Source organism: Sorex araneus, chromosome 2 (assembly GCF_027595985.1).
Source record: "Sorex araneus isolate mSorAra2 chromosome 2, mSorAra2.pri, whole genome shotgun sequence".
NCBI lineage: Eukaryota > Metazoa > Chordata > Mammalia > Eulipotyphla > Soricidae > Sorex > Sorex araneus.
Genome location: NC_073303.1, coordinates 39,540,444 through 39,558,181, shown reverse-complemented (window position 1 = coordinate 39,558,181; position 17,738 = coordinate 39,540,444). Strand labels below are relative to the sequence as shown.

Genomic DNA, 17,738 nt, shown 5'->3' with positions numbered 1-17,738 from the left:
AGTCAGGAGTAAGCCCTGAGAACTGCTGGGTGTGGCCTAAATGAGAGGGAAGACCCATTGTGTCATTACAAAATGAGTTACCGCCTCCATTTCTCTGTCGTTTATTCATTCAATACTTATTCAATCTTAACTGGGTGTTCTGAGTACCTCGGCCAACATGGGGGAGATTTTTTTTCTGACTTTATTTAAACACCATGGTTTACAAAGCTTTTCGTGAGGGTTTGTTAGAGGCATTCAATATTCCAGCCCCCACCTCACTATCACTGTTACCTTCACTCCACCATTGTTTCCACTTCCCTAACCCCGCCCCCTCGAGCTGGACCCTGTAGCAGGAACACAGTCATTTGTCTCATATTGCTTGTTTCCCCTAAGTGACTCACAGAATGGTCAAAAATATCTCAGTGGAAGAAAATTAGTGAAAATTGTTTTATCTCTCTAGGGGGTCCGCGACTGAGGGTTTCCTAGGCTGGTGCTGAAGCTAAGCCTTCTGTGTTGGTGTTTTTGTCAGTCCAGACTGTCGGCTGCTGCATCATACCCACCCCCTCTGCTGTGCTCCTGCGAGGAGTCAGTGCTGGGGAGCTTGGAGATGAAAATCCAGAATACTGAACTGGGCAGTTAGCTGGGCAGTAATCACTTGTCACTTGTCACTTGTCATCCCATTATCCATCCATTTGCTCAAGTAGGCACCAGCAACGTCTCCATTCATCCCTGTCACGTGCTAGTGTAGCCAACGGTATCTGCTCGATCCGGGAACACGAAGAGCACCAAACCGTTCGTTCAGGGTCTTAACAAAGAAGTCCGACTGTCTCCTAGGTGAGCAACCAGGTGTTCTTTTGATGTCCCGTGGAATCCAGCCGGTAACGGCTCTAGTCCAGCGGTCACCTCTAAATCGCATTACGTGTCCGGCCCATCTGATTTTCGACACCTTGGCAAATGAGACAGTGTCCCTGATCTTTTATTTTTCTTTTAATTTTTATTAGTGAATCACCATGAGGTACAGTTACAAACTTATTGAACTTTCATGTTTGCATTTCGTTTACGTCCCTCCACCAGTGCCCATTCTCCTCCATCAATGTTCCCAGCATCCCTCCCACCACTCCCACCCCAACACCCATCACCCCACCCTGCCCCTGCAGCAGGGCATTCCCTTTTGTTCTCTCTCCTGTTGGATGTTGTAGTTTGCAATAGAGGTATTGAGTGGCCATCATGTTCAGTCTACAGTCTACTTTTGGCACGCAGCTTTCAACCCGAGTGGGTCCTCCCAACATTCTCTACTAGGTGTTCCCTTCTCTATCTCAGCTGCTTTTTCCCCCAGCATGTGAGGCCAGTTTCCAAGCTGTGGGGCAGACCTCCTGGTCCTTATCTCTACTACTCTTGGGTGTTAGTGTCTCATTCTGCGACTTTATATTCCACAGATGAGTGCGATCTTTCTATGTCTGTATCTTTCTTTCTGACTCATTTCACTCAACATGATACTTTCCATGTTGATCCACTTGAAATTTGCATATAAGCGTCCCTGATTCTTGACTGTCAATGGAGGTCAGAACTCCGGATTCCTTCTCTCACTTGAGTGAGACGTGATACTGCAAGCATAGCTCTTTCGACTCCTCTTTGGGAGACCCGAATAGTGTTCTCATCCTGTCTCCATAGGGCCCGGGTCTCTGAGGCGTGTGTAAACTGGGCAGCAAACTGTGTAATGGGCATGGCATCTGGGGCTTCTGGGAGTACCAGGAGGGGAAGGGGGTTCCCCCACCCCAGCTCTGGCAAGGCCTGGAGCTTTCAGCCTCAAAGACCCGAGTGCCTGGAGTTTTGGGCAGATCCGGTTCTCTGTGGCACTCAGGCCTGAGGGGGTGGGGTCTGGCCGGGCCTCGGTGGCGGCTTTGGTGTATGGGAGCGGCTGGCACAGCTTTGTTTGGGTGGGCGCTGCTCTGCTCCCCTCTGAGATCACCCCGAAGGTCCTCCGAGGAGACTTACAGGTGAACCGAAGTATTCCTCCGCTACCTCAAGCCAAGTTCTCAGACAGAGAGGGAAAATAGGCAAGTACAAAGTATCCCAGGCACTGAGAGACCTGTGACATCAAGGAAGGCTTCCTGGAGGAAGAGGAACCACAGGGCAGATAAAATGGAGTCAGTCTGCTAGTTTGGGGTGAGGGGAGCTACCCAGATAGAAGAGGCAAGAAGAAGCAGAAGAGGAAGGAGCGCGCCGGGTGCAGCGAGACCAGACAGAGAGCCCTGTGAGAGCTGATGGGGAGAAACCAAAGTGGCCAGCGTGTGCCCTTTGGCGCAATGCACGTTCAGGACGGTCACAAGTGTCCTCTGTGGCGGCCGTCCCTCCCTGTCCCACTGATCTAAGCAGTGACACCTTTGAGGGAGCGTCTGGAGGGAGGCTGGCATGGACTCGGAAGCTCCAGGAACGGAGCAGAGGCCGCAGTGGAAACAGCTGCCGTGCTTGGCCAGGGCACGGTGCCCAGGGCAGGGCCAGCAGGCCCCCACCCACACCTGCACGGCCCTGCCCAGCAGCCGTGCGCCAAGACCTTCGGGATTGTTGGCTCATGTGTGAGATTTTTTCCTAGCAGATGTAGTTCGTTACACACTTTACTGACTTTATTTCGTTGTTGTGGGGGAACCACATCCGGCGACGCTCAGGGCTCGCTCCTGGCTCTGACTAGGGAATCACTCATGCAGGGGCTCTGGGGACAAGAGGGGATGCTGGGCACTGAACGCGGGTCGGCCATACTCAAGACAAGCGCCCTTCCTGCTGTACTTGAGATTGGTAGTTGCTCCAACCCCTCGTCAGATGAGATTTTTAAAGCACCTGCAAATTCCTCAATCGGGGGGAAAACAATTGAGTCCCTGGAGCGAGAGTACAGCAGGTGAGGTGCCCACCTGGCTGACACAGTTAGAGCCCAGCTCCACGTATGTTCCCCCGAGCCCACCAGGCATGACCCAGAACCCAAAAGGAACAGAAAAATCTCAAGGGCGGGGCTGGAGCAAAAGCACAGCATGTAGGGCGTTTGCCTTGCACTCGGCCAGCCCAGGTTCGATTCCCAGCATCCCACATGGTCCCCTGAGCACCGCCTGGAGTAATTCCTGAGTGCAGAGCCAGGAGCAACCCCTGTGCATCGCCGGGTGTGACCCAAAAGCAAAAAAAAAAAGAAAAACCCAAGGGCTGGAGAGGCAGAGACAGAGAAGGAGAGAGAGACAGAGACTGAGAGAGGGAGGGAGGGAGGGAGAGAGGGAGGGAAGTGAGAGAGCAGGAATTCGGGAGCCAGGCAGGGTTCGGGGCCCAGCACCATCTCCCTGTCCCCACGCCCTAAGCTGCCAGCCCAGCTGGGAGATCCCAGAACAAAGAACCGCAGACACGCCAAGATCCGTCCCTGGGAGAGGAGACACAGAGAACGGTGCCACCATCCGGCCCGTGTAGAAAAGTGGGTGAGGCTCTTGGATCCCGCGAGACCAGGCCCTACCCGGGTCCTGAGCCGCTGAGTCATGGAGGCAGCCGGGGCTCTGCCCTCGGTCCACTCTCCACCCCCGCTCCAGCCCCACACAGCCACTGAGGGGCTCAGCCTGGACCCCCAGGCTCTGTCTGTCCGTGCCCCGCTCAGCCGTCAGAACCTGCCAGGCCAGGGGCCACTCCTCGGCTACAGGTCAGGGTCAGGCCCTCGGGGGAACCTGCTCACCCCTTGGAGTCCCTGCCCTGGACAGTCAGAGGCCGGGGGCACCGGCACTTCCTGTCTGATGCTGCTGGCCACAGTGCTCCCGGCAGAGGGAGCAGGATCCGCCTGTGTCCCCGAGTCTGGAGGGTTCTGCGGGGCCTCTGGTGCTGCTGCGTGGGCCCCATTTTAGCTCAGTGAAGTCTGGAACCGCTGACCTGCGGTAGCACTGTGAGGCGGTCAAGGGTCTGCAGGCACGCGACAGCAGGGCGGGGAGTGTCCTTAGGCCCTCTGCGTGACAAGCGCCAGGCCAAAGCAGCAAATATTTTTTGACTAAATGAGTAACTTTTATGTCAGTGAAAATAGGCTTATTTATCTGGGGGCCACATCTGACGGTGCTCAGGGGTCACTCGTGGCTCTGTCCTTGGAGGTCACTCCTGGGAGTGTTCCGGGGGCATACCAGGGACTAATCTCTAGGTTTCTGCCCTCAGCCCACTTAGAAAGACCCCAAAGAGGGGCTGGAGCAATAGTACAGTGGGTAGGGCGTTTGCCTTGCACGGGGCCGACCTGGGATCAAATCCCAGCATCCCATATTGTCCCCTGAGCACCGCCAGGGATAATTCCTGAGTGCAGACCCAGAAGTAACCCCTGTGCATCACTGGGCGTGACCCAAAAAGCAAAAAGGGAAAAAAAAAAGAAAGACCCCAAAGAGGGGTAATCGAATGGGGGTGTGGTGGAGAGTTAGTACAGTGGGGAAGGCCTTTCCCTTGCATGTGGCTGACCAGGGTTCAATCCCCAGCATCGTATATGGACCCCCGAGCACTGGCAGGAGTGATTCGTGAGTATCATTGAGTGTGGCCCAAAACATAAAAACAAACAAAAAGAAAATAGTATTTTTCCTCTTAATATGTTTTGAATTTTAGGCACAGTGATTTACACTAGTGTAAATCTATATTTACGTTTATTACCAGCAGGGTTTCTTGAAGAAAGCATCATAGCAGCGCACCTGCCCCAAGCGGCAGCTTCCTGCCAGCACTGTCCCGGTGCCCCCCGGCCCCCACTGTGCCTCCCTCCCTCCAATCCCCTGCAGATAAGCCTACTACTAAAACCAGTCCCTGGGGACCCTTTGGGCAGTTGTTTCCTTACTACGTTTCTTTACACCCCAGATAGGAGCGAGCTCATTCTGTGTCTGACTCTCTCCTGATGACTCATCTTAGTACAGTGCTCTCCGTGCTCAAACACATAGCAGCAAGTCGCACGATTATCTCTTCTTGCGGTCGAGCAGCAGTCCCTGCGTGAATGTGCCACAGCTTCTTTATCCAGTCGTCTGTTCTCAGGCGCTCGGGTTGTTTCCAGAGTTTGGCTGTTGTGGATAGTGCTGCCATGAGCGTGGGAGAGAAGACGGCTTTTCCGGGTAGAGCTGTGGGGCCCTCGGGTCGATGCCAAGGAGCGGAATTGCTGGGTCTTATCAGGGACCTGCCCCGCGACCAGCCCTGTCCTGGGTGTTGGCACTGCAGAGCAGAGCCATGGGCCCGAGGTCCTGGCAGTGCAGCTCTCTTGGGTGGCAAGGCTGCCGTGAGAGCCCGTGCCTGTGCTCTGAACAGCATGGGGAGGTGGGACACGGGAGTGACCGATGGCAGCAAAGACCTCGGCGGAGGTGGCGTTGCAGCGCTGTGTCCTGATTGCTGAGCCGGCCACAAGCAGCAGGTCTGGGTGGAGCAAGTTCTCCAGACGCAGTGAAGGATTCCCTGCAGTTGTTCCACAGTTACAAAATAGCATTTTGTAACAAAATAGCATTTCCGCCTTGTCACAGTCTGGTACCTCAGCAACAAAACTGTAGCACTGTCCCGCTCTAGTTCCATTGTTCATTGATTTGCTAGACTGGGCACCAGTAACGTCTCCATTGTGAGACTTGTTGTTACTGGTTTTGGCATATTGAATACGCCACGGGAAGCTTGCCAGGCTCTGCCGTGCGGGCGGGATACTCTCAGTAGCTTGCCGGGCTCTCCGAGAGGGGCGGAGGAATCAAACTGGGTCGGCCGCATGCAAGGCGAAAGCGCTACCCACTGTGCTGTCGCTCCAGTCCAGCAACAAAACAAATACAGAAAATGTTTTTAACAATGTTAAGTGGGATGTGACACGTGTGAGCAAGCAAGGCTGTGGATTCTGTTCTCAGCACATACATGAAAAAATCATTGGAAGTGCAGGAACCTCCACGTCTGGCCTGTGCCACGGAGGCTGCCCCGAGGGACCTGCCTCAGGCTGGCGTCCTGGGGACCAGTAGCCCCTCCCTCCAGCTTAGTCCACACCTGGCCTGTACTGTGTGAAGGGCCACACCACCGCTCCTGAAGCTCGAAACCTCATCTGCTCAGCAGAGTTCAACCTGCCCGCAGCTGTCTCTCCTGCCACGGGATGATAACAGCAGAAGAGACAGAACAGAACAGCCCAATCCCTCAGCTTCTCCCAGGGGGTAACTGCAAACACTCACCTGCAGCACGATGGAGCACCAAGAAACAAGTAGGGGAAACACGTAGAAGCCCACAAAAGCTCCGTGAGTGAAAGCAGTACCACCAATACACAAACAACACCAGCAAATCCTCAGACAGGACCTTTAGTGACATTCTGATGAGGATGTTCAATGAGTTCAAAGAAACGGTAGCACAGGGAGTCAGTCAAGCGCGAGAAAGTATGAGAGTCGGAAGGAAAAAACTACTTCAGTCAGAAATGAAGAACATGCTCGGTGCTATTGAAAACTCAGTAGGGATTCTTTTCCGCCTCATAAGCAGGATGACTGGGCGCTCACACGTTTGTGTGACATGTGCCTCCCTTAGATCTTGTTACGCACTCGGCACATCATCCACCTGTCACTGTCACTGTCACTGTCATCCCATTATTTATCAATTTGCTCGAGCAGGCACCAGTAACGTCTCCATTGTGAGACTTGTCGTTACTGGTTTTGCCAGGCTCAGCCATGCAGGCGAGATACTCTCAGTAGCTTGTCAGGCTCTCTGAGAGGGGCGGAGGAATCAAACCCGGGTCGGCCGCATGCAAGGCAAGCACCCTACCCGCTATGCTATAGCTCCAGCCCTGACGTGGGAAAAAACACCTCAGCAGAAGCTCTGAACAGCAGAATAACAGGAGCTGAGCAAAAGATCAGGAGCTCTAAGATGAGAAGGAAGAAACTGCCAGGAAACAGCAGAAGGTAGAAAATAGTCTGAAAAGAAATGGACAGCATCCCAGAGAACTGTGGGATGTGTTCAAGAGGAACAATATAAGAATTATCAGAGTCCCTGAAGAACAAGAAGGCAAATTCGATGACAAAATAATAGTTAAATAAATCATAAATAAGAATTTCCCAGAGATAAACAATTCAGGAGCCAAGATCCAAGAAGCCCAAAAGGTCCCAGTGAAAATAACTCAGCTAGGAAAACTCCAAGACACACAGTGCTCTGTGACAAAACCACAGAGACAGAATACTGAAAGCAGCAAGATAAAAAAAAGGAACTTGCAAAGGGAAGCCCATAAGACTCACAGCAGATCTAGCAAATGAGGCTCCCTGGGCCAGGAAGGAACCCAGAGACATAGTACAAAGCTCAGGGCAACAGACACCTCACCAGAAGCTATCCTTCAGATTTAAAGGGGCGACACGGAGCTTCGTGGACAGGCAACAGCTTAGGGAATTCAGAGCCTTGAAACAAGTTTTGCCACTTTAAAAATTCCTTAAGTGACAGGACACAGTTGCCAGCACTAGCACTGGGCATGCCTCACTCATGGCACATGTGGCCACCCTCTGCTAGAGTAAGGAGGCATGTTTGCACCTGATAGCTGGGGGACCTTATACACTTTAAGAATGAATCAACATCTCATCTGTATAACTCTATGTCAGATCAGTTTTTCTACATTCAGATATTTTTATTTTAGGTGCTAGGGTTAAAACTTTATTTACATGGTTGGGGGAAGGGAGTTGCGGGCTGAATGAGGGCTAGAGACTGAGCACAGCGGCCACTCAACACCTTTATTGCAAACCACAACAGCTAATTAGAGAGAGAAAACAGAAGGGAATGCCTTGCCACAGTGGCAGGGTGGGGTGGGGGGGAGATGGGATTGGGGAGGGTGGGAGGGACACTGGGTTTACGGGTGGTGGAGAATGGGCACTGGTGAAGGGATGGGTTCCCGAACTTTGTATGAGGGAAGTATAAGCACAAAAGTGTATAAATCTGTAACTGTACCCTCACGGTGATTCTCTAATTAAAAATAAATAAATTTAAAAAAAAAACTTTATTTACATGGCTGGAGTGATAGCACAGCAGGTAGGGCGTTTGCCTTGCATGCGGCTACCCGGGTTCGATTCCCAGCATCCCATATGGTCCCCTGAGCACCAGCAGGAGTAATTCCTGAGTGCAGAGCTAGGAGTAATCTTTGTGCATAGCCGTATGTGACCCAAAAAGAAAAAAAAACATTTCCATAAATGAGAATAGGTAGTATACAATTTGTATTAAAGGATTTGAATTTCTTTATTTACGTATGTTAAAATCATAGGAATTAATCATTACAAATGGACTTTTTTGTAATGCTTTTATTTTATAACGTAGTCCACAATATTTCATTACATTTAATATTCAAACACCAATCCCACCACCATTACACCTTCCCACCGCTATATTTTGGGTGTTTCCATCCCAAATCTCAATCCCTGCCCCAGAGCAGAATCAAAATAATGTTTTATATTGTTTGTTATGAAAAAAAACACTGAAAATGTTACAAAAAAGTTTCCTTTGAGGAAAGAGGGTAAAGATTGTTGTATTTCACCCAAGGTCCATTAAGCCCTTTATTTTTTTTTGGCTTTTTGGGTCACACCCAGCAATGCAAAGGGGTCACTCCTGGCTCTGCACTCAGGAATTACCCCTGGCGGTGCTCAGGGGACTATATTGGATGCGGGGAATCGAACCTGAGTTGGCCGTGTGCAAGGCAAACGCCCTACCCGCTGTGCTATCGCTCCAGCCCCCATTAAGCCCTTCTATAAGAGATCACTAACATGTTGTTAGAGGTTGAGCTTTGTGTGCTTTTATACACATATCTGTAAAAAAATATATTTCCCTCTAAGATTGGTTGCCTCCTACTTTGAACTCCACCAAAGGGGCGGTGCGGTACTCTTGGAGTATGGGTCGGGTGTGTGGTATGAGGTGTCATGTGGCTGCAAATGCGGCCACGCAGTCCAGAAAGAGGTTCACTCATGGATGAGACTTGGCCCAAACATGTGGAAAGCGGCCATGAGTGTGGTGGCAGTTGAGTTCTGGAGGTTTCCGGCTGCTGGGGCTGGATTCCTTAGGGTGGGGAGTGCTCTCACCAGAACCCCTCTGGGGCACCCAGCGTGAAACAGCCTGGCGCGGGGTCCGGCAGCATGGTTATAGCAATGTCATGTTATGCTCCCTTCTGGGAGAGAAGGACATGGGATCTGGGTGGTGGTCAATGATGAGATTATCTGGTACCAGCCAGAGGTGGTTTATGGGTGTGACTGCTGATTTGTCGGAGACAGGGGGATTCGGGCAGAGAATACCCCTACAAATGGACTTTTATTGATTTACTTTTGAATAATTCTGTTTGCCATTGCTTTAAGTTTTGTTATAGTAAGTGATATGAAATACGTGTGTTATGTGGCTCCTAAGGGGATGAGGGTGGGAGGGAACCTGGGGACATTGGTGGTAGGATTAGTGCTAGACAGGGTATTCCTGAAAAAGCTCATTATGAACATTTTATAAGTCATAGTGTCTTAATAAAAGTAAAATAATTCTTTTTTTTTTTTGCTTTTTGGGTCACACCCGGTGATGCACAGGGGTTACTCCTGGCTCTGCACTCAGGAATCACTCCTGGCAGTGCTCAGGGGACCATATGGGATGCTGGGAATCGAACCCAGGTTGGCTGCGTGCAAGGCAAACACCCTCCCCGCTGTGCTATCACTCCAGCCCCTCCAACCCCAGAATAATTTTTTAACTTTATTTTTTTATTGAATCACTGTGAGATACAGTTACAAAGTTTTCGTATTTGATCTACCACCAAACCCCGCATACCCCCCTCCCACTCCCACTCTGCCTGTGTAGCAGACAATTTTTCATTTTACTCTTTCCTTACTTTGATTATGTTCAATTTTCAACAGGAATCTCACGATCATTATTTGGAGGTTTTCCTCCAACAGTCAGACATGTTGGATGGCATCAATAGATTGTATGCGGCCGCGCGGTTCGGAGTTGTCCCAATCCCACATCCCAGAGCCATGTTAGTAGTTGCTCAGTGTCTCTGGGGCTCCATCTGGAGAAGGCATGCTGGCTGTACCTCCTCCATCCGACTCCCCGGTGTTGCTGGCCCGGTCTCAGAATAATTCTTAAAAAAGTAATTAGAAGTGAGATCTGGAGCCAGAGTGCAGGAGTACAGCAACTGTCTGGCAGCTGACCTGGGCATAATCTCCAACACCTCACACAGTCCTCCTGGCTCCTCCAGGAGTGATCCCTGAGCACAAAGTCGGGAGTAAATCCTGAGCACCACTGGGTGTGGTCCAAACACAGAAACCAAAAAAGTGGGGTCAGAGAGCACCCAAGAAGGTTAAGTGCTGGCCTTGCATGTGGCCAATCCCGGCTTGATCTCCAACACCCCCTGTGGTCTCCTGAGTCCCACCAGGAGTGATCCCTGAGTGAAGAACTGGGAATAAGTCCTATGCACAGCCAGGTGTGGCCCAAAAACAAAACAAAAAAAAAGCAAAAGGGAAGAATGCAAAGATTCCTCTTTCTTTACAGAGTCCTCTGGCTAGAAGCAGCCCCGTGCAGTGCATTTGGGGAAGTCCATGAATATGTGAGAGCAGGAGTGATCAGCAACCATAAATAATAGACTAACAGGCCATAGTCACTAAGTTAGTGTCCTACGGGCATCAAGAGCAGCTGGACGAAAGAAATATCTAGAGGCCAGAGAGATGGTCCAGCTGGAAGGGCACTTGCCTTGCACGTGGGCATCCCAGGTTTGGGCCCCCCCCCCCCCGAGCACCGCCAGTAGTGATCCCTGAGCACAGAACCAGGAGTAAGCCTGAGATCCTCCAGGTGTGGTCCAAAGCATAACAAACCAAAATAAAGAAGCGTGTGCTCCATCCTACATGCCATCTTATACTCACCTAGAGTCTGTGCAGACGGAGACCAGCTGCAGGGGCTGACTCTGAGATCCTGGCTGCTGGCAAGGTGAAGCACCCCAGGACGAGTCCGAAGCCCAAGGTGCTGGCAGGCATCATGCCGCTCCTGCCTGGAAGAGGGGACATTTCTGCTGTCCCTGAGTCCAGTTCCCGGGGCTCTCGAGTCGAAGTCTCTGTCCCTCAGCAGAATTACCTTTTAGGGCTAGTCGGTCCTTCGAGTGATTGGTCAAAGCCTGCCACACTGGGGAGAACAGTCAGTGAGACCCAGTCTGCCCTCTTCCGAGTCAGTCACACCCAAAACCACCTCCAGACGCCTCCAGAATAAATAACGTTGGACCTGCGGCCTTGTCAGACATTTGGCCTGGAGCACACGGTTTGCCCAGGGAGGCCCGGGTTCCATCCAGTGGTCCCTGACACCACCAGGAGCAGACACCAGGCCCCTGAGCACTGCAATGTGTGCCCCCTGCCCCAAACCAGCAGCCTACAGAATCACGACTGAGCAAATATCAGGCCCAGCCCAAGTGGCTCATGGCATGAACCATCGAGGCAAACGTCCCGCTAGTGCACAAAGGGTTCTCGCTTGTGGCGGCATGGGGAGGGGTGAGGCAGGGCGGGGAGCAGCTGTCTAGTGGAGGGCCCTCACCTTCCTGGGGTCCCAGAGCCCCTCCCGCAGCCCTGGAAGGCCTGTGGGCAGCTCCCTCGGGCTCTGTCCCTGCCCTGGCCCCGGCTAGGGCGCCCCGCCCCCGCCCTGCACGGCCGGCTTTGCTGTGCTCAGCACTTCCAGGCCCATCTTGAACGCATTAGCCTCCACTCTCGCGGGCTGGAGGCGATCACATTTTCCACGCAGAGGGAGCGAGAGAAAAGCCTCGCGGCTGGAGCTGATTCTCCTTTGCCGGCTCCCTCATCCTGCGGTGCTCCAGGGCCGGGTCCTCCTCAGGCCTCAGGAAAGGAAAAGGTGCCCAGAGAGAATGCAGCCAGGTCTGCGGCCGGAGGGGTGGGGCGGGGACGGGGAGCATGGAGGAGGGAAGCCCAGGAGGCAGGGAGGGGAGAAGGGGGGCCAGAGGACCCGGGGGGCGTGGGGGCGTTTCACAATGATAGAGAGAGCACTGGACATGGAGTCCTGGTGCTGAAGGACATCCTGCTCAAGGCACCCAAAGTGATCTGTTGAGAGTATAAGGTCACAGGGGCAGGGCGGCAGCAGGAGGGGTTGGGGCTCATGCTTTGTGAGTGCAAGGCCCCCATTCTGGCCCCTGGCCTCACCTAGCTCCCCGAGCACCTGCAGGGAGTTGCCCCTGTGACCCCCAAGCAGTAGCCAGGGGGTCCCCCTCTAGCATGTCATCATCCCGGGCTCTGAGCCCTGCAGACCACCTGGCAAAGCACAACCAGGAGCAGCACCAGAGCCCCTGAGTACTGCGTGGGGAGCCCAGGGGAAGAATCCACCGTCTCCGCCTCGCGAGGAGCGTTTCCCGGGGCTGCAGCCGCTGTGGCAGGTGCTGGGAGGCTGGGCTGAGGAGCACACGCCTGCCCTCGGGCTCCCCTGGGAAGCACCTAGGTCTGGGCTTCTGTGCCCGTGGCCTCCACTCCGCCCGATGCTGGCACGCGCAGCTGCCCACACCTGTCCCGACATGACCGGTGCAGGGCTGAGCAGCACCACTCTCACAGAGCACTGCAAGGGAGTCAGCACCCACGTGCCCACGTTCTGCCTCAGCACTGCCCTGCTCTGCTTCTCCAAGACCGAGGCTGAGCGAGACCCCCCGCGTCTCCTCCACACTGACAACACCGAGGCACCTCCCCAGGTTCCCGGGGCCTCTGCGTGCAGGCTCCCTGCCCGCCGGGCTGCTGGAGTCGGCATGCATGGAACAGGAGCACGTCTGTTCCCACGAGCTTGGCCAGGGCACAGCATGAGTGCCTTTACTTGAAACGTCAGAGGGAAATCGTGTGTTCGATGCCCGTGAGTCTGCCCAGCATCGCGCAGGAAGGACCTGCCCCAGATGGAGCGTGACCGGGGACACGACTCAGCTCCCCTCTCACTGAACCAGACTGCATAGTAGGCCCCGTCTATACAGAGTTTATAAGGGTAACTTTAACTACTTACTTTTTTTTCTTTTATCTTTTTGGGTCACACCTGGCGATGCACAGGGGTTACTCCTGGCTCTGCACTCAGGAATTACCCCTGGCGGTGCTCAGGGGACCATATGGGATGTTGGGAAATCGAACCCGGGTTGACCGCATGCAAGGCAAATGCCCTACCCTCTGTGCTATCACTCCAGCCCCACTATGTACTTTTAATTGCTCAAGCACATTGTTTATAGTTAAAGATATCTAAAACTCAAACAGGCTTACACCATTTAGAAAAAGAAAAAAGTAACCATTGCTCATATCTGCGACGTCCGGCAGCAGTGCCTGCTTCAGGTATAGCTTGATCCAGGAGTTCACAATGTCTTCAGAACCCTAGCTTCGCCCCGTCCTCCCCCTTCTCCGTGCATCAGCTCATACCCCTATACCCTCATCCTCACAGGTGGCTGCGACAGTTTCAGGCCTGCGTCCACACACATCCAGAAGAAAGGGACCCTAAGTTACTGAAGTTCCAAGAAGTCCTGTGATTCTCTCTGACAAACACCCTTGCCTGTGTTGGTACAATGAGGGAGTAAACCAGCCTCGCTGTGCTTGGTCCCTAGAGAAGAGACAGAGCCTCATCCCCTGGGCCCGCAAAGAGAAGTGAGGCCCCTAGGGAAGAGGAGATGGGAGCCAGGGAAGGTAACAGTGCTGACCACAGAGGGTAGTCAGCTCATCCTGACGAGCCTCTGGGCAGAAGCTGCCTCACCCAGCAAACCTGTGCCAGGCAGTCAGAAGGTTCTAGAACAGCCTCTGCTATAGACAGACAGAAACACTGATGGGACCCTGCCACCAGCAGATAGGGCTTGGGTTTCCATGGGAAAGCCCCCCGGGGTAATCAGGGAGGGCTTCCTGAAGCAGGCAGGATTTTGTATCAGATCTTAAGGGGATGATTTCCAGCATGAAGCAAGCAGGAGGTGCTAAGCAGTGCTCTAGAGTCAAATGGCCACAGCCTGGGTCGGAGACAGTGCCGAGGTTAAGGCAATTGCTCTGCATGTGGTCGACTCCAGTTCAGTCCCCGCATATGGTCTCCCAAGCCCCTCCAGGGGTGAGCCCTGAGCACTACCAGATATGGCCCCAAGGAAGATCAAGTCCTACTTTCAATGTACCTTTCATCTGAGGAAACAAGATGCTGACGATATTGTTCACGAGGACAATTTACACAGGAATCTGCCCTGTCGAGTTACACTGCACCTTTTTTCCTAATGGGAACGTCTCCCCTGAAAGGGTTAGGGGGCTGGAGTAGTAATACAGCAGGTAGGGCACTTGTCTTGCACACAGCCGACCCGGCTCGATCCCTGGCACCCCACAGGGGTTCCCCGAGCTCCACCTGTGAGCCCTAAACACAGAGCCAGAAGTAAGCCTGGGTGTGACCCAAAACCAAAACAAGAAAAACGGTTTAGAGATTGAAATGTCTTTGAAGGAAGAACAAGGTGTCAGGGGTGACAAAGGAGCTGAGAGCATGAAGCGGAATGAAGACAGCCTCTTTGACAAACGGTACTGGGGAAACTGGAGAACCACGTGTCACGATTAGAGCTCAGAGCTGGGGGCTGGAGCGATAGCACAGCGGGTAGGGTGTTTGCCTTGCACGCGGTCAACCTGGGTTCTATTTCCAGCGTCCCATATGGTCCCCGCAGCACTGCCAGGAGTAATTCCTGAGTGCATGAGCCAGGAGTAATCCCTGAGCATCACTGAGTGTGACCCAAAAACAAACAAACAAACAAAAAAAGATTAGAGCTGGATCCATGTCCCACACCTTGCACGAGAGCTCACAAGTCAAAGTGGATCAAAGATTTAACCAAGCACTGTAGAGCACATTAAGGAAGATATAGGAAGAATGCTCCAAGATTTGGATGTGAAAGGAGTTTCCAGTGATCTGATGCCACTGGAAAAGGCAACAGAATGAAAAATAAATAAATGGGATTAAATCACATTAAAGATCTTCTATATGGCAAAAGCAAGCTCCCCGTGGCGTATTCGATACGCCAAAAACAGTAACAAGTGTCATGATGGAGACGTTACTGGTGCCCGCTCGAGCAAATCGATGAGCAGTGGGATGACAGTGACCGTGATACATGACAAAAGAAACATGGGCTGAAACTAAAGAGATCTGAGTGGGAGAAAATATTCGTATCCAACACATCAGTAAAGGGTTAATCTCAGGGATCTAATGAGTCCTCACAAAGACCAGCAAAGCAGTATCCATAAACCCCATCAACAAGTGGGGGAGGAAGAGAACAGGGACTTCTCGGAGTCAGGCAGATGGATCGCCAGGAAGAGCATGAAAGAGTGCTCATCATCACTTTCCATCAGAGAAACCCAAATCAAGATGACAACGGGCACCGTCTCCCACCAGCGAGAATGACACACATCCAAAACAGCAGAAACGGTCTGTGTTGGTGGCGATGCGGTGAGAAAGGGAATTTTATCCGCTGCTGGTGGCGATGTCGTCTGGCCCAGCCCCTGTGGACGCCGGTACAGAGAGTTCCCAGTGAACTCAGAACTGAGCTCCCGTATGACCCGGCAATTCCAATTTGGGGTATCTATCCCCAGGACAGGAAAACATTTGTTCTGAAGAACATACGCCCACCACGAACTCATGACAGTACTCGGTACAATGGCGAAGGTGTGGACTAACCCTTGTCCAACCACAGATGAATGGATTAAATGGATCATGAAGATGTGGTATATATACACAATGGAACACTACATAGTATCCCATTGTACAATGAAATTATGCAATTTGCTGCAACCTGGTGGGCTGGAAGATATCATGTTGGGTGAAGTAAGCCAGAAGGAGAAAAACAGACACAGGATGGTCCACTCATCTGTGGCCTGTAGAGAAAATGGATGAGGAAATGCAATGGAGTAAAGGGGGGAAACCTAGATCTACCTTGACCCCAGAGCACAGCGTATAGGGAGAAGGTCAGAGACGGAAGGAGATCGAGGGGGGAAGGAAGAAGATGAGGAAGAGAAGTAATGGGGGACAGGGGTGCTTGGGCCCACGGGGGATGTGGGGGAGTGGTACAGCTGTATCCAAACCACACGGTCTACAACACTGACATGCAACTTTAAAATGTACCTGTGAAGGCAACAGGCTCGGGCAGGTGGGGTTGTCGCAGGACCTGGGACCCTGGTGGAGGAAGAAGACACTGATGGTGACATATCTAAATTCCACCTATCAGTCGCACTGCACTGTCGCACTGTCGTCCCGTTGTTCATCCGTTTGCTCGAGCGGGCACCAGTAACGTCTCCATCGTGAGACTTGTTGTTACTGTTTTTGTCATATCGAATACGCCACGGGAAGCTTGCCAGGCTCTGCCTTGCGGGCGAGACACTCTCGGTAGCTTGCTGGGCTCTCCAAGAGGGGTGGAGGAATCTAACCCAGGTCGTCCGAGTGCAAGGCAAACGCCCTACCCACTGGGAATAGTGATGGTCTTTGAAATTCCTTTCCTGGCCTTTTGTTTCTGCAGAAGTTTCTCTGGGTCTGTTGCTATAGATGGGTGAGGGTCTTATCAGGCCTTAGTTCCTGTTTTTTTTCCTGTTTTCTTCTGAGGGTCTTACCAGCCTCTCAGGGCTATTTCTTCCCAGGAAATTTTGCCATTGCCTTGGGAGTGGCCTTCCCTGTCCTGCCCACAGCAGTGGCGAAAAGGAGGAGGCCAGGCTGGGGCAGAGCGGACGGGGTGGTATTTCACCTAGTGGCCGTTGTCGGGACCTAGGGCTTGGAGAGAGCCACCGAGTGCCTTGCTGCTGTCACACTCTCTGCACCTGTGACAGACAGTCTTGGTCACCCTCAGGGCAGGAGATCAGAAGTCAGGAGGGGATTTCAGGGGGGTGATCTTCTTTTATTCTTTTTGTGTTTGGGCCACTGAGTGCTCAGGGATGACTCTTGGCTCTGTACTCAGGCATCTCTCCTGGCAGTGCTCGGGGAACCATACGGGGTGTTGGGGATCAAGGCTGGGTTGCCTGTGTGCAAGGCAAACCTCTACCCACTGGACCACCTCTCTGGCCCATGGTCCTATTTGTCACAAATGCTTATCTGGGCCACACGGAGATTAGTTGGGCTGGAGCGATAGCACAGCGGGTAGGGCGTTTGCCTTACAGGCGGTCGACCCGGGTTCGATTCCTCTGTCTCTCTCAGAAGCCCGGCAAGCTACTGAGAGTATCCTGCCCACATGGCAGAGCCTGGCAAGCTGCCTGTGGCTGGCGTATTCGATATGCCAAAAATAGTAACAACACACCTCACAACGGAGACGTTACTGGTGCCCGCTCGAGCAAATCGATGAGCAACGGGATGACAGTGATACAGCTGTTCGGGATGTGAGTTCTCATTCTGGGGGATGGTTTTGCTTTCACATCTCCTTACAAGACTTGTGGTTGTGACAGATGGGGAGGGTGTAGCCAAGGGCACTGGGAAACCCAAGGTCCCCGTCCCCCCGAGACCACTGTGCTGTGTTTCCTCAGGACCATGCCCGTTGCCCTTCACTCTGTCCCACTGTCCCTCTCTCCTCTGTTGTCCTGAATTCATTCTTCTGGTGCTTCGCCATCTGGTCCACTTGTTTTATATTTGTCACTGATGCTTGATCACAGTCGCCATATTGTGGTTATTTTCCGTTATCTCTCTAGAACCGAGCAAGCTTCTTCCTTGCACAGAGTAGACACGTTTTGGTCCACAGGCCCACTCCCTTTCTCCCTAATCTCTCACTCTTCACTCTCTCTCCTCTCAGGCAGCCTCGTTCTATTGCCAGTATAGTTTTTCAATTCATTTTGGCTGTTCATCACTGTATTTCTACCTGTCTG

At 52.5% G+C, this 17,738-nt stretch overlaps 1 protein-coding gene and 1 non-coding gene across 2 annotated transcripts in view; both read left to right on the top strand.

Annotated features, from left to right (window-relative positions):
* ITGA11 (integrin subunit alpha 11) overlaps positions 1-17,738 on the top strand; it is a 110,388-nt gene that overhangs the window by 35,054 nt on the left and 57,596 nt on the right. The gene's annotated exons all lie outside the window — the stretch shown is intronic.
* Positions 6,416-6,519, top strand: LOC129402605 (small nucleolar RNA U13). The gene has a single exon (XR_008628723.1). It is a non-coding gene; the product is annotated as a small nucleolar RNA U13 (small nucleolar RNA).